Below are 13,955 nucleotides of genomic sequence, written 5' to 3' on the forward strand. Positions count from 1 at the left end.
AGTGGCACCATAAAATCAGCATGTGAACAATATATTGAATATCAGAAGCAAATATCTAATGCAATTTAGGCAGCACTTGGTTGCTTAATTGTAAACCTTACTATTTCCACGGCAAAAAACCAATCTTTAGTATTCTGAGACTGTAAAGAGACATTTGCCTGGGCCTGGTATCAAAAGTGTTCTTATAATGTTACAGCTTTGTGTGAGAAATGCAGAAGTAACACAACAGACTGTAACAATATCAGGGGGGAGCAAGGGAAGGCTTTTAAAGGCCTGAATTTATTCCTACAGCTTAATGAAAGAGACATTCATTATATTTCTGGAAAATTTAGAAATAAACGAGTAGGGGACTTGCTTAATAGGAAATTTCCCCTGACAGTTTGTCTTTGGTTTCTCACTGAACAAATACATTCCGTACTGATCAGAGGGGCAAAAAGAAAGTGTTTTCTGTGGCAAGAAAAAACCCAAAAAGCAGGAGAAGCTTCCCTTCTCCCGTGTTTTTCCCATTTTTCCCATCTCTTCTGTGCCAATGACAAGAAACACATTTTCTTCTTGAAAAAGGAGGAGCAGACCCAAGTTAGAACCTGGCTCAGAAAAGGACCACGATTTGACCAAATTGCCAAAGCTGTCGTAGGCATGCATCTATTACAGAAATACTAAAAAGAACGTTGGAAGACTTTTGATCAGATCTTTTGAATTAAGAAAGTTGTGCTAGCAGAGAGCCCCTGTATCTCCTTCGAGATGGGAGAGCAGAGCGGGTTTCGGAGGAGCCTGGTGCTGTGATCACACGGCATTGCTTACCCAAATGGGGTGTCTGTCTCTGGCATGGGGCTTTTCTTACTACATTTCTCACCTTTTCTTCTAATAAAGCTCATTGTTCATTCCCAGCTGAAAGAAGACATAATGAAAATGATGGCAGGAAATTGAAGGAGAGCTGGGGTTAAGAGAGACAATAACAAAACTGCTTTTACAGGGTAACCTACAATCCTTCGGTAGCTCATGCTAAAGAGGGCTTTGAAATCAGCAAGAGAATTAAAAATATTGAGATCAGCTAAAACATTCCTTTCCTTTGCACATCAGAGAGGATATCCACGGGGACATATTTGCTGCTATGGAGTAATTTCCACCACTTTTCACTACAAAAATGAAAGCATTTTGTGCTTCGCCCCCCTTCCTTTAGCATGAATTCATTGTACAGGGGGAAATTACCTTTCTGTGCTCCCTACAAAAATCTCCACCTAATGCAAACACCAATGCCAGTTAAAACATAGGGGCTCCGCCTAGATGTGGGGGGAACAGGTCTGCAATCCATTAGCCATGTCAGATTGCTGAGAGACGATGGGTGGAAAGAGGGAAGGGTGAATCTGCCTCCAAAAACAGCGGACCAATCTGAAATGCTCCAAGTCCAGCAGCTCAGGCTAGCCCAGAGTTAACCCAGGATTTTTCATCTGGGTCCAAGCCACCCAGTTGCCCGCTGCTGGGTTTGCAGTCTGTGCTGGCAGAAAAGGCAGCTATGCCATGCTGCGTTAGGTGTCCCATAGCCTCACGTAGCCAGGCAGAGGTGGGTGAGCTTTCTCCTAGAAAGCTCATTCCCAAAGACATATAAGGGCTGAACTCAAAGAAAATCTGCCCCAAGCACTAGAGTGGGGGATTTAGGTGTGATGGAGCATGAAAAGCATCACAAAATTCACCAGCAGGCTGGGCTGAGTGCCTGGTTCACACTCATTTGAGCTTGGAATAAACCTCTTAGGGGTTCTTCTGAACTCCCTGAGAGCCAGGCAAGAAAATCTGCACACGCAGGATTGAAACAGGTCTGTGGAAATGATCCAAGGTCTGTCCCTATGCTTGGAATAGAGGCTGTATTAATAAACTGGATAAAATTAAATACAACTCCCCCCCTTAAGCAAACCCTTCCCTCCCTTGCTCCCCGACCAGCCAAAATCTATCTTTTTTCCTTATCCTTACCGAAAACCTGTTTTTTTCAGCAAAACCTTGTTGAAAAATAGGCTTTGTTCCAGGGAACAGTTAATTCCCAGACCCGTCCCTGGGAGGAGTGGAAGATTTGGGGTGCAAGGCACCTATTTCTGCTGCAAAACTGCAGAATTCTTCCAAATCCTGTGTCAGGAAGCTGTCTGGAAGCACTCAGCTTGGCTGCTCTCCATTAGCCCTTCCCTAATACATTACTTCACCCTCTTGTTTTCTTCTCTTCTTTCCTGTCCTGCTTCTTTTCTCCTGCTTTTTGGATTTGGTGACCAGTCAGCCTTGGGGCCAGCTCTGCCGCACAGCTCTGGCACAGTATTGCTCCAGGCGGCATGGCTGGATGGGGGTGCACGAAGCCCCCAAATTCAGCACAGCCTGGGCAGGAGGACGCCAGCCAGATGTTGCTGCCAGGACACAGGAACCCGTGTAACTCAGCGGGCCCTAAATGAATCATGCAGCACATACTTTATTCATATAAAAGAATAGCTGAACGCCAATGCCGTGCACTGATATAAAACAGACAGCCCCTGTGTATTAATTGGAATTCAAGCTCATAGACATATTGCCTCTGCATGGCGCAGCTACCCCAACTCCCTTTGTATCTCTGCTCCTGCAAATAACTAAAATTGACTGCCTGCTCCATGCAGCAGCTCTGTGCCAAGTCAGCACACTCCCCCCATGGCCCATCCAGCCCTGATGTGTCTGCGGTGGGTTGCAAGTGGAGCAGTGGGTTCGTGTACGGGCTGAGCAGGGCTGAAGTTCGTCCCATGCAGCCTCCCCATCTAGGATGGTGACTCCAACTGCTGAAACTTGGTCTCAAAGCATCCAGATGGGGCTTGGGAACCTTGAGCTACTGTCCTCCAGCATGGTGTAGGAGGTAGCAGGGTAGGTCCTTGTCATGGTTTTAGTTGGGATAGAGTTAATTTTCTTCACTGCAGCTGGCATAGTGCTGTGCTTTGGACTTAGTATGAAAACAATATTGATAACACACCGATGTTTTGGTGGTTGCTGGGTAGTGCTTGTACTAGTCAAGGACTTTTCCAGCTTCCCATGCTCTGCCTGGTGGACAAGAAGCCGGGAGGGGAGGGGGCACAGCTAAGAGAGCGGATTCAAACTGGCCAAAGGGATATTCCATATCATGTAATGTCATGCCCAGTACGTTAACTGGGAGGAGCTGGCCAGAGGAGGGAAGCAGCGATCGCAGCTCAGGGACCAGCAGCGTTGGTTGGTGGATGGTGAGTGGTTGTATTGTTTGTGTTTCTGTTTTTTTTCCCTTTTTTTCCCTTTTCCTTTTTATTATATTATCATTATTATTATTATTACTATAATAATCATAATTATGATCATTATTATTTTATTTTAATAATTGAATTGTTCTTATCTCAACCCAGAAGCTTTTTTTTACTTCTGCTTTTCTGATTCTCTCTCCCATCCCATGGGTTGGGGGGACTGAGCGAGCGGCTGGGTGGTGCTTAGTTGCCGACCGAGGCTGAACCACGACAGTCCTGCTCAACAGGCCCATGAACAAGAGCTTCATTCCTATTAATGTCTGGCCCACAGTGGATCAAGGCAGCTTTGCCATGGCCAGTAGTGAAGAGGGAACAAGGCAGGACTTGTGGTAGGTTCCCTTGTCTTTGGATACTCTCATGCTGCCCCCAAGGCCAAGCATCTCTGCCAAGGGAACGTCTCAGTTTGCTGCAGAGCAAAGACAAAGTCCCCACTTTGAGCCGGGAGCAAGCCCAACCAGAACTGCACCTTTCAGGGCCATGTCCATCCTGCAAAGTCCCTCGAGAAAGTGTGAAGGAGGCGGGTGGACACGTCAATGCACCTGGCTTCTTCTCAGCCCTTGGACAATATATATGGCCGAGTTCTGTTTCTTCCCTGAGTCCTTCTGCTCTCCCTGTTTTAGCCATCCTCCCCCTCCACCCCGTGCATACAGAGCACTGCTGCCACTTCTGTTTTACTGTCCCCAGAGAGTGCTCTGCACCAATTCTGCAGCCATCGCGGACGGAGGCACTAATTAAATTGTTCGAAAATCCAATAAAAATGCTTTATGGGAGTGTCTGTCATTGGCAAAGGTTTAGGAAAGAAAATTAGGCTCCTCCAAAAGCAAAAAAATAAGTCCTTCCTCCCTCATCAGACCCTTGATGTCTTTCATTGTAAACGTTTTCTGGGTGCTGCAAATTGCAGCTGGTCCAGTGGGACCAGTTTCCCAGTGCAGGGCTGATGGAGAGGGCAAGGGATGTTTTTGGCAAGTGCTTGAGTGCTTTCCCCTCTCCCCGCTCTGAATGACAGCACTGTCTCAGGCACAAGCTGGGATGGGCAAACCAGACCAGTTTATAGATTTTCTCATTCCCCAGCCAGCGCCAGAGAGTATCAGTAATGCAACCAATTAAGAGGATTAAAAGCTATATATATAATTTTTTTTTTCAATGACAGCAATGCTGCCAGGTCCTGTGGCTGTGATCAAGGTCCCATGCCGCCCTTGTCCCAGACAACTCAGGGATTGATTCATAAAGGGGATTATCGCTCTGCACCACTCCCCCAGCTCTAAGCGATATATGTGGCACAGCGGGAGAGACAAAGGTCTCCCGTAGGTGTTCACAACCACAGGGCTGCCATGTTCCACCTCATTTTCTACCTTCTGTGCCCCAAAGGATGCACAATTATTTACACAAAGTGAAACAGTGTCTCTGACAACGTCTGTCACCATTGCATGCTCAGGCTCTGGACCTTGGCATTTGCTAAAAATGCTTGCAAATGAAATTACCTATTGCTTGGCTGGCTTGGGAGGGGGGATTTTTTTGCCCTGCTAGGAAGATTTAAGACAAACAAATATCACGAGGCTTATGATGTAAATACTACAAGCAGGCCAAATGCTCTGTAATTTCTCTTAATTATGCCAATAGGAAAGAGAAGAAACTATCAGAGAGCACATTTCCCACTCAGAACAGGGAGCACTTGTGCAGAAGCATCTGTGAGCACGAAACCTGTTTGCAGTGCGGAGGCAAAGAGCATCAATCCGTAACTATGAGACAGGCTACACCCGGTGGATGTTTCCGCCCTGTGGTTCACCACTTGTGCCAGCAAAACGACATCCCCGCAGGCAAAATGTCCAAGAACAAGCTGGAGCCTCCAATGGCCCTGTCGGCTCACGTGGGGCCAACAGCCGAGTGCTGTGCATGGGGGTCCCTGCGCTGCCCCAGCGCCGGCCGCTCACCCAGGGCATTGGTCACCTCATCCAGGTAGAAGATGGGAGCCCGACTGCAGGGAGAGAAAGAGACTTTTTGGAAAGACAAAATTAATCTAAAAGGGGTTTCAGCTTGCTCTCTGCCGGAATTTGGATGTGGAGTCACCCCTTTGAATCTTCTGGGAAAAGCTGCTGAAATCAGGCTGACTGCTGAAGCCCTTTTGTTCAGCGAATCTCCTGCTAGGAGCGACTCTCATTTCATTTCAAAGACTCAGCAATTTGGATTGGTTTAACCTTTTCTAGGTTTCCTTTACACAATAGCACAGATGAGCTCTAAAGCCTCTTCAAGAGCACAGGTTGAAGCAGGAGATTGGGGAGGGGGGGGAGAAGAAACTACGTAAAGTCAAAGGAGACGATGCTGTGATTTCCAGACGTGATTCGCTTGTCAAACCCCCCTGATTCCTTCTGCTCAGGCAGAACAGAGGTGGCTTTTGTGTGAGAAGCAGATCCTGAACAGAGGCAGCTGCAATGGTCTCTGTCAGTGCTTGTGGGGCCACGGTAGCCCAATGGGGCCACCCAAAGCCATACCATATGAGAGCTGGGGACTGAGCAACACTGGGGAACTGGAGAACAGGCAACAGGAGATCAACAAACCCCACTTGGGTATAAGAAGGGAAAAGCCCAAACCCCAGCCCTCCACTGGATGGGGCACCAGGGCGTCCACTGTGGTGTCCCACCACCCCATTGACATCTGGACTCCCCCTCTTTCAGATGCAATTCCCAGCCCACAGTGGGGCTAAGGCCCATCTTTGTCTCAGCGCTGTGTGGGTGCACATGACACCGGCTTCAGTGCCTCCCCGAGAAGCTGAACCACACTCCAGCCCCGCTGGGTGGGGCGCGAGGTTGTAAATACCCCAAATAGCAAGGGAGAAGCGATTTCTTAGAGGAGCAGGCCAGCGTTTTTTTGATGTTAAAACAACAAAGGCAGGAGTGCAGAAAGAAAGGTAATCTAAATGCTGGCGAACAGCAGGCTGCATTTCAAAAGCAACATCAATAGCTTTGAAAATCAATTTCTCCTAAGGAAAAAAACTGCTCTTCCTGGGCTCTCCCAGTGCCCCAAGCCCTGCTCCCACACTTTCAAATTTTCTGGACCCCAGCCTCTTGAATGCAATCTTTGGGAATGTGTTTCTCTGCAGGTTGGTTGCAGCCCCTGCCCCCCCAGCTCCCTGCAGCGGAGTAGGAGCAGGGTGAGCAGGGCAGGAGGCTTGGGCTGCTCCTGCCTGTGAGCTGGTCTGACGCCTGCTTAGCAAAGACAGGAGAAAGTGCAAGAATTATTCCCGGGTCATATCACCCTCACAGTCCCAAGGTGCATGGGGAAACCTGCTAAAAGCAAGTATTTACAGAGCAGTTGGCAAGTATGCTCCTAATGTGGATGTAAGCAGGATTCTTTGCAGAGGGGAAAAAAGGGGACCAAGGTCCAGGGAGGGAGAAGGGAGGAGACCCCTGGGTACCCCACAAGGCACATGGCCACCACCTCCACTGCATGGGGAAAATGCTCGGCTTTCCCGTGCATCGCAGCAGGACTATTTAATTTGCTGGATTTCCATAATCAGGAAAGCCACAGTTTTGTGTTTGTGTGTTTTAACAAAAGCTACAATTCTGGATGCTCAGGACTCCCGGAGCTGGGGCTTAGGAACAAGCAGTGAATGCTTTTACTACCTAAACATTTGTTAGTGCTCACTCACATCGCATCTTGCAGATTCATGGTAGCGGAATTGTTTATTTTGGAGCAGTTCCTTGAAAAAAAAAAAAAAAAAGATGTTTCTGTGTCAATGTTTTCTAAGCAAAATATTTTGAGTATTTTGTTTGATTTGCAATACTCATTTGTGAGATCTTTTAAAATCAGACACAATTAACATAAAAAGTAGCAAGATTTCGCAGTTGTTTCTTGGAATCATGTAATGCTTCAGTTCTACTTCTTCATCTGCTAAACATTAAAACATGAAAAAAATCTGCACCTACCTCCACTGCATGTTTTCTTTTAAAAATCGCCAACAAGCTTAAAAAAGCTGCCTGGAGCTGCCCAGCTCAGCCCCAGGGACCTCCCCTTGCACAGCTCCCCCCACCCCACGCCCACACCTTCGTGGGGACGCTTAGCCAGGTTTATGATCACCCAATTGCATTATGTTTTAGTGGTTTATTATTTTGCTTTTCATGCAGAGCAGCCTGTTCCAGCTCCTCATAACAAAGACAATTATGCTAACTTTATTGGATTTGCATTCAGGGCTGATTTGTCAGAATTGTAGATTGGTTCTGGGAGATGGAAGGGGAGGAAGAAATGGTGCATTTGCTTTTCATGAGTACAGCAAAAAAAAGGTATAAAATTCATCTCTGTTTCACAGTCGCTTCCAGCCAAACCCCTTCTCAGTGCACAGACCCACTGACGCTGCTTGTAACCCTCAAACCCCACTGCAATGCAAACACTCACACCTAGCTGTGGCAGCCAGTGACTACACACAAAGAAAATAGAATATGAAAGGCTGAAAATTGGCAGTGTTTTTGTGCTGCCAGCTCCTGGGAAGAAGTCAAGCCGCACAGCCGAATACTCGCAGCCCTTCTGGTGCCGTGCAGCACGTTGGACAAGAGAAGCTGGCCTTCACTTCAAAGCTGAGTGCTGTGGCGGTGTTGTGCTGTTGTCACAGCTCGGTGTAGACACTGAAAAGGAGAGGCTACACCATGCAGGGATGCTGCCAAGATCAAACCCTGACGAAACTGGTTTCTATTTATTGTTTCTAATGCAATCATGGGTAGCAGCCCCCAGCATGATCACGGCATCTTTGGGCAAGGGGCTGTACAGAAACAGGACCATGGCTGTTATGAACAACTTGACACTTGTGTCAAGAAAACAGCTCAGGCTGTTTCCTTCCTTCTACAAAGAGGATGCAACATAGAAAAGATTCAAGACTTTCTGCACATAATGCAGTAAAGAGCAGGTGTGAACATGGCAAGGCCACTTCTGAGCACACCCTTACAAATAAATAATGTGGGAAGTGAGGAAGGCTGGTCTGGGATTTCATACTGACCTATACCCTACCTGGGCTCCCTCTGCTGCACTGAAATTCTGTGCCAGAGCTGCTGAACCTCAGCCCGGCACCGCAAATCCATAACCAACCTTCTTCCCGGAGCAGACAGGCTGGTAGCCCACGGTCCTGGAGAGCACGCCAGAACTGCTCTTGTCCTCTCAAAAAGGGCATGAGGGTGGTTTTGCACTGTCTGCCAGAAAAGCTCATCCTTAGAGGTGAAAAATGCTGAAGCCAGAAAAAATGCCAATTGGCAGAGAGTTGGGAAAGACTTATCCAAAGAGAAAGGTGGAGGGAAAGGGAAGGAGTGATGGGAGAGAAGAATTAACAGCTCTAGGAAGTTTAAAAGAAAAAAACACCAGCCAATCTCCAGTTGAGCTGGCCTTCTACAACCCAACCATGGTCTGTATCTGCCTAAAGCACTTCTTGAAACACAGTTAATATAATGTATTGTCTTGCAATATCCCACCTCCATCTACCAAGGAAGTTCCTCGACAAAAGCAGGTATTTCCTAATCAATATGGTAACTTCCACACAAATCCCATTTTGCTTTATTTTAATTTTTACACTCCCAAGGCCTCCATACTCTGTTTGCACATAACCTTGCTGTGCATTTACATATGCCACCCTGGCAGTCTCCATGGCAACCCAGCCCATAATAAGGCACGATGCTCCTGAGGTTACATCAGCAAAATGGGAACAGTCACCTGCTAAAGAGGGACACAGCTAGATCCATCCCCTTTATTAAAATGCTACAAATGGCCATGTATTTTTATGACCATGCTTCTCCTCTGGCTTTTCATGAAGATGAGATAAAAAAGTTTAGCTCTACCTCAGCAGCAAAGCAGTGTGGATTCACATGGACTGGATTTCACACCTCTCTGAGGACACCTGAAGGGAAGTGAGGATGCCCATCACTCCCATGCTCATGCAAACAGTGCTGCCAGCCTGCGGTGCTGGTGCTGGGGGGACGGCACACGGGTGACAGCAACACAGGTCCTTTCTCAGGCTCCCTGCTGCATGATCCTCATGCAAAAAGTCTTTGCCGGCTTTTCAAAGGCATGTGCCTGTTCAGTTTTTGCAGAAACTTGGTGAGAACTGGGTGTTTGCCTCCCTTTTCTCTTCCAGCATACTGTACATATCAAAGAAAGAAGCAGTGTTAGAAGAAATGTGCCACAGGGTTTTCTTTTTTTGCTCTCCTTCTTTACAAGACAGATCTCTTCCACCTGCACTTCGTCCAGATGTTGTGTGCATGACTAAGAAGGAATGTTTTAATTGTCTCGTTATGGGCTCCGTGTTTGAAATCACCATGTTAATTTACTCTGCCTTTTGTTGCTTCTTGATGTCTACTAGTAATTGCAAAACATCTATATTTTTTCAGACTGTCCCATGTCTCTTACTCCAATTTCAAGCAAGTGTTGTTGGAGGGTATCCTTTTTCATGACTGTTAGGGGGAAAAGCTCATGCCTATAAAAATGCTGAAACCTGCAGCAAGAGGAACAATCCACAAAGACAAATGATGCATGCCAGAACCCAGAGAACTTTCTCATTGAGCCTCCCTACGCGTTCCTGGCATCATGAAGTATTGCAGAGGGCCCAGTGTGCCAGCACAGCACCCCTGCAGCGTGGAATGGATGTCACACACTCAGCCAAGGCACATTACCTGTGCCATGCTGTTCCTGTGAGCCCCGTGCTGCTTCTCCCCATTCCACATGCAGGAGCTGGACTGCGTTAGGGCCACTGTCACACAGACATCCTTTCTGGTGCAACAAATCCTGCAGAGCAATCAGGATTTGCTGCTTGTGCTTGATAAGTGTGACCTACCGCGTGTGTGCTGAGACAGCCGACAATGCAGCCGGCTGCTTCACCAGAACCTGCAAGCGCAAAGGACGGCTGGGGAGAGAGAAGCATGTGAGCTCTCACAGTAAGCCCTCACGCTGTGCATGATAATCAGTCATAAAACCCAGCTATAACCCTTCCCGGTTAGACAGTTGTAACTAATCTGGGCTCTTCCTCTTGCTTCTGCAGGAGCTATTCTTCATGGGGCCTTTTTCAGCTCAGTCCCGAAATACGGCATGTTCAACCTGCTTCCAGACGAGGATAATTTTTTCCACCATTTGAACTGTCACAGCGAAGCTGAACATAGATGAATTGATCCCTTCAGAGATCACTGGGCCTCTTTTAAGGAGCTTATGTATGCCCTGTGTACTTTCTGCACTTGGTGAAACACTCAGATTGACTCATTTTGCAGTACTTGGACTGCGGGTAGCATGAAGACACCACTGAAACCCAGAGGAACTCTAATACTGAGAGATTTCTTGCAGAAGATTTATATCCCGATGGCATCTGAATTTTTAGATATTTCCATTCTTGCCAAAGCCAGGCAGTGAAACACCACAATTCAGGTGCCAAGCACGTACAAGATAAGCTTAAAAAGAAGTGATGTTTTTAAAAAATACCAGACTGGGTTACTCTTGTTTGCTTTCTGGTGCCAGAGCATCCAGACTGCCTGTGGACAAGACCTCCTCCTGAACCATAGGCAGCCAAAGTGTTCCTGTGCTTAGCTCAATACATGAAACCTCGACCTTCGTGGCTGGGCGTGCAATGAAGCATGCTTACCAGCACACAGCTTATGAGACCCCCTAAACAAAGACAGAGAAGGAAGAGGACCTGCAGAGATGACAGCACTAATATGCGTTGCCGGAGCAAGTCAAGAGAGCAATTCTAGGATATGAAATCAGTGTCCATACATTTGTTCCCATCCCACAGCTAAAACACTTAGCAGAGTGCATGACTCTTCCTAGTTCATGCTCTTGAACTAGCTCCCTTCCCAGCTGGAGCATTAATGGAAAGGAGGCCTAGCAAATATGATTAAATAACAGATTGAAAATTATTTAAGTGCATGCTTTAAGAATGGATTAAGTGATACAAGTGACTGATATGAATCATTAAAGGCAGTGGGTGGATCCTATAGTGGGAATAAGAATTGAGGCTCTGCAGCCTACAGGCGTGGGGGCTGAATGCTATATATCTGCCCTTCTTCCCCAGAGAACCAGCCCCACAGCACCAAGGCAAACCTACGCCACGCTCCCCCGCTGCAAACACTGCTCTGAAACGGGCTTTGTACTCAGTGAGAGCCCCCTGTGCTGCAAAGGCAGCGGCTGAGCTGATAACCCATGATTATTTTACTTCGGTTGTACCAACTACGAATACCTGAAAACTAAGATGCTTCTCAGCAGGCCTGAGTGGAGCAGTCTGATTTTCGGGAAAGGACATGGTCTGCAAAGTGATCGGGTTACTCTAAGAGGCACAGGAAAGCCATGGTAAAAAGTATCTCCCTTCTCTTTCAGTAAATATGTATTTCTACGGACATATGTTTAGTGGTGTTTTGGGTGTTCTAGTTTATCCCTACATCCCCTATCTAGTTTATCCCTACATCCCTACATCCCCTGGTGAAAGCCAAGATGCTTTCTACACAAAAGGACTACACAATCCCTGCGTCAACAGCTGCTGCTTGAAGCAGGTGACACAAAACATGAGATTACACCCAAACCAAAGCACCTGTCTGAAGGAGACTGGTGTACAGGAGACTGACAGGGCTGTGGAAAGATCTAAGGGGGATGGATACTCCAGCGACACCTTGAAATGGGCTGGCTCATCTTTAAAATCTCTGCAAGTGCAGAAGGTTGAAGCAAGTCGGGTGAAAAAAAGTTTTCCTAGATCTCTGCAAGACTGTACATGCACTTTTATCTTTTTTGGCCTGGGGCACTGTTCCTCTTCAGTTGGTTCAGTACAGTCTCTGTTTCCAGAGGCAACCGCTTCAGCAGCTGAGCAAAGCAGCTGCTGGGGAATTTCTGGGTGCTCTGACTCTGACATCCTGCTGCGAGTTTCTTCTGTAGAGCTATTTCCAGCTGCTTGCCTACATTAAGGGGAAGGAGCCAACAGTTTGGCTCTGCAGTTTATTAAACTTTGCATCTTTGTGACAAGGTGTGAACCTGTGCTCTACATTAATTTTCCAAAGCTATTACATGCCAGGGAAATTACCAGCCATTGAGCACTGAACAGCAGGGGAAAGAGCAGGCTTCACATTAGGGATAATCATGTGGTGTTGACCAGACAGATAAGCAAGCAATGTGTGAGGAACCTCTGCATTACAGACTCTAATGAGCTCTGGGAGATGGGATTGTCGCCTTGATCAGCACACGAGGTCTAATGCAGTACCCGCTTACCTGTGGCCAAGCCAGGTGGGGCTCCATAGGCTTGTCCTAGTGAGGATGTGGCCCATGGCATTGCTTCAACAGCTGCTTGGTGGCCCATTTACTCATCTCCACACTTCACTCCTGCTCTTCCTTCATGAGTCAGCTTGCCTTGCCGATGACAGAAGACTGATGATCGTCATGACCCGCAGGTTTGGCGCTCTCTGCACAGCTTGGCATTTTGCAAGTGGGTGTTTTAGGTGTAGGACTCCCTGCTCCAGAAGCACAACTGATTTGCAAGTGGGCGCCAGCCAGATCAAAGTCACTTTGCTATCTCACACCAGGGTGTACAGATCTGTGGGTTGTTCAGCCACTACTCAGAGCCAAACAGCCTGCCTCATCCTGCCCATCACATGCTGTGAATCACAGCCAGCCCAGGACTCAGCCCCACCACCCCTTGCCAGCACCTCTGAAAGGTTATCTGTGCCAGAGCCATGCCCAAGGAGAGAAGAGCAAGACTCTGACGAAGGATGAGCAGGGGCAATATTGAAGGCTCACCAGGCAGAGGCACGAAGAGTAGCGAGGCAAGGAGAAACAAGGCTTTTCAGAGCAATTAAGGAGGCACACACAGTGCACACATGAATAAAAGCTGCATCAGAGATAGAAAATGATGTGTGCCATTCAGGGCTGATAACAACACTGAAACACCTGCAACCTCCTCCTCTGGAGCCCAGGAGCTCGCATGGCTTGGGGAGAGGGCTAGCCAGAGGTGGGTGGAAGACATGATGCTTTGCTTGGTGTTCAAAAAGAAGGATGGCAGAGCTGGCTGGAGCTGGCCCATGTCACCCCCGGGCTGTGGGACACACATAGTGCCAAGAAAGCCTGCAGGAATGGCTGAGCAAAGCACAGATGGTCACCTTCATGTTTTCAGGTGGCGTAAATGGAAGGATCCTTCTGATTTCCTGGGATTCAAAGCTGAGCTGTCTGTTGGGAAATCCAAGACACAGAATCAGTTCATCACTTACATGCCTGATTTGTTGCTCTCCTCACCTCTCTGGTGCAGGCCAAGCAACAGCATTGAGATGCCATCATTTTATCAGCAAAACCCAGATCAGAGATAGCAAGGCATGTCCTTTGGTGAAGCAGTAACTCAGCTATGGCTTGGAGGAGGAGGACCTCCCTAGGGTCTGTAACATGCTCTCAGGATGTAAAAACCAGGTGCCATACAAACATCACATGCTTGAGGGGTATTTTCTATCACATGATGACAGCTACTCAGGCTGGCTCAGCACAACCCCAAGGAACACATCAGCCTTGAGCAACCAGGGCAGGCTGGGGAGCATGGTCTCCAGGTCCTTTCAGTCATGAAGCAGAGACCTTCCCAGCTTCATTTTGCTGCTGGCTTAGCCAAAAGAATCATGCAAGATTCCTGCCATGTCACTGAGGGCTTCCTTCCTGACTTTTCATCCACTGGATTCATACTATTTTATTTTGTCAGTAGCAATAATA

Source organism: Phalacrocorax aristotelis, chromosome 7 (genome assembly GCF_949628215.1).
Source record: "Phalacrocorax aristotelis chromosome 7, bGulAri2.1, whole genome shotgun sequence".
Taxonomy (NCBI): Eukaryota; Metazoa; Chordata; class Aves; order Suliformes; family Phalacrocoracidae; genus Phalacrocorax; species Phalacrocorax aristotelis.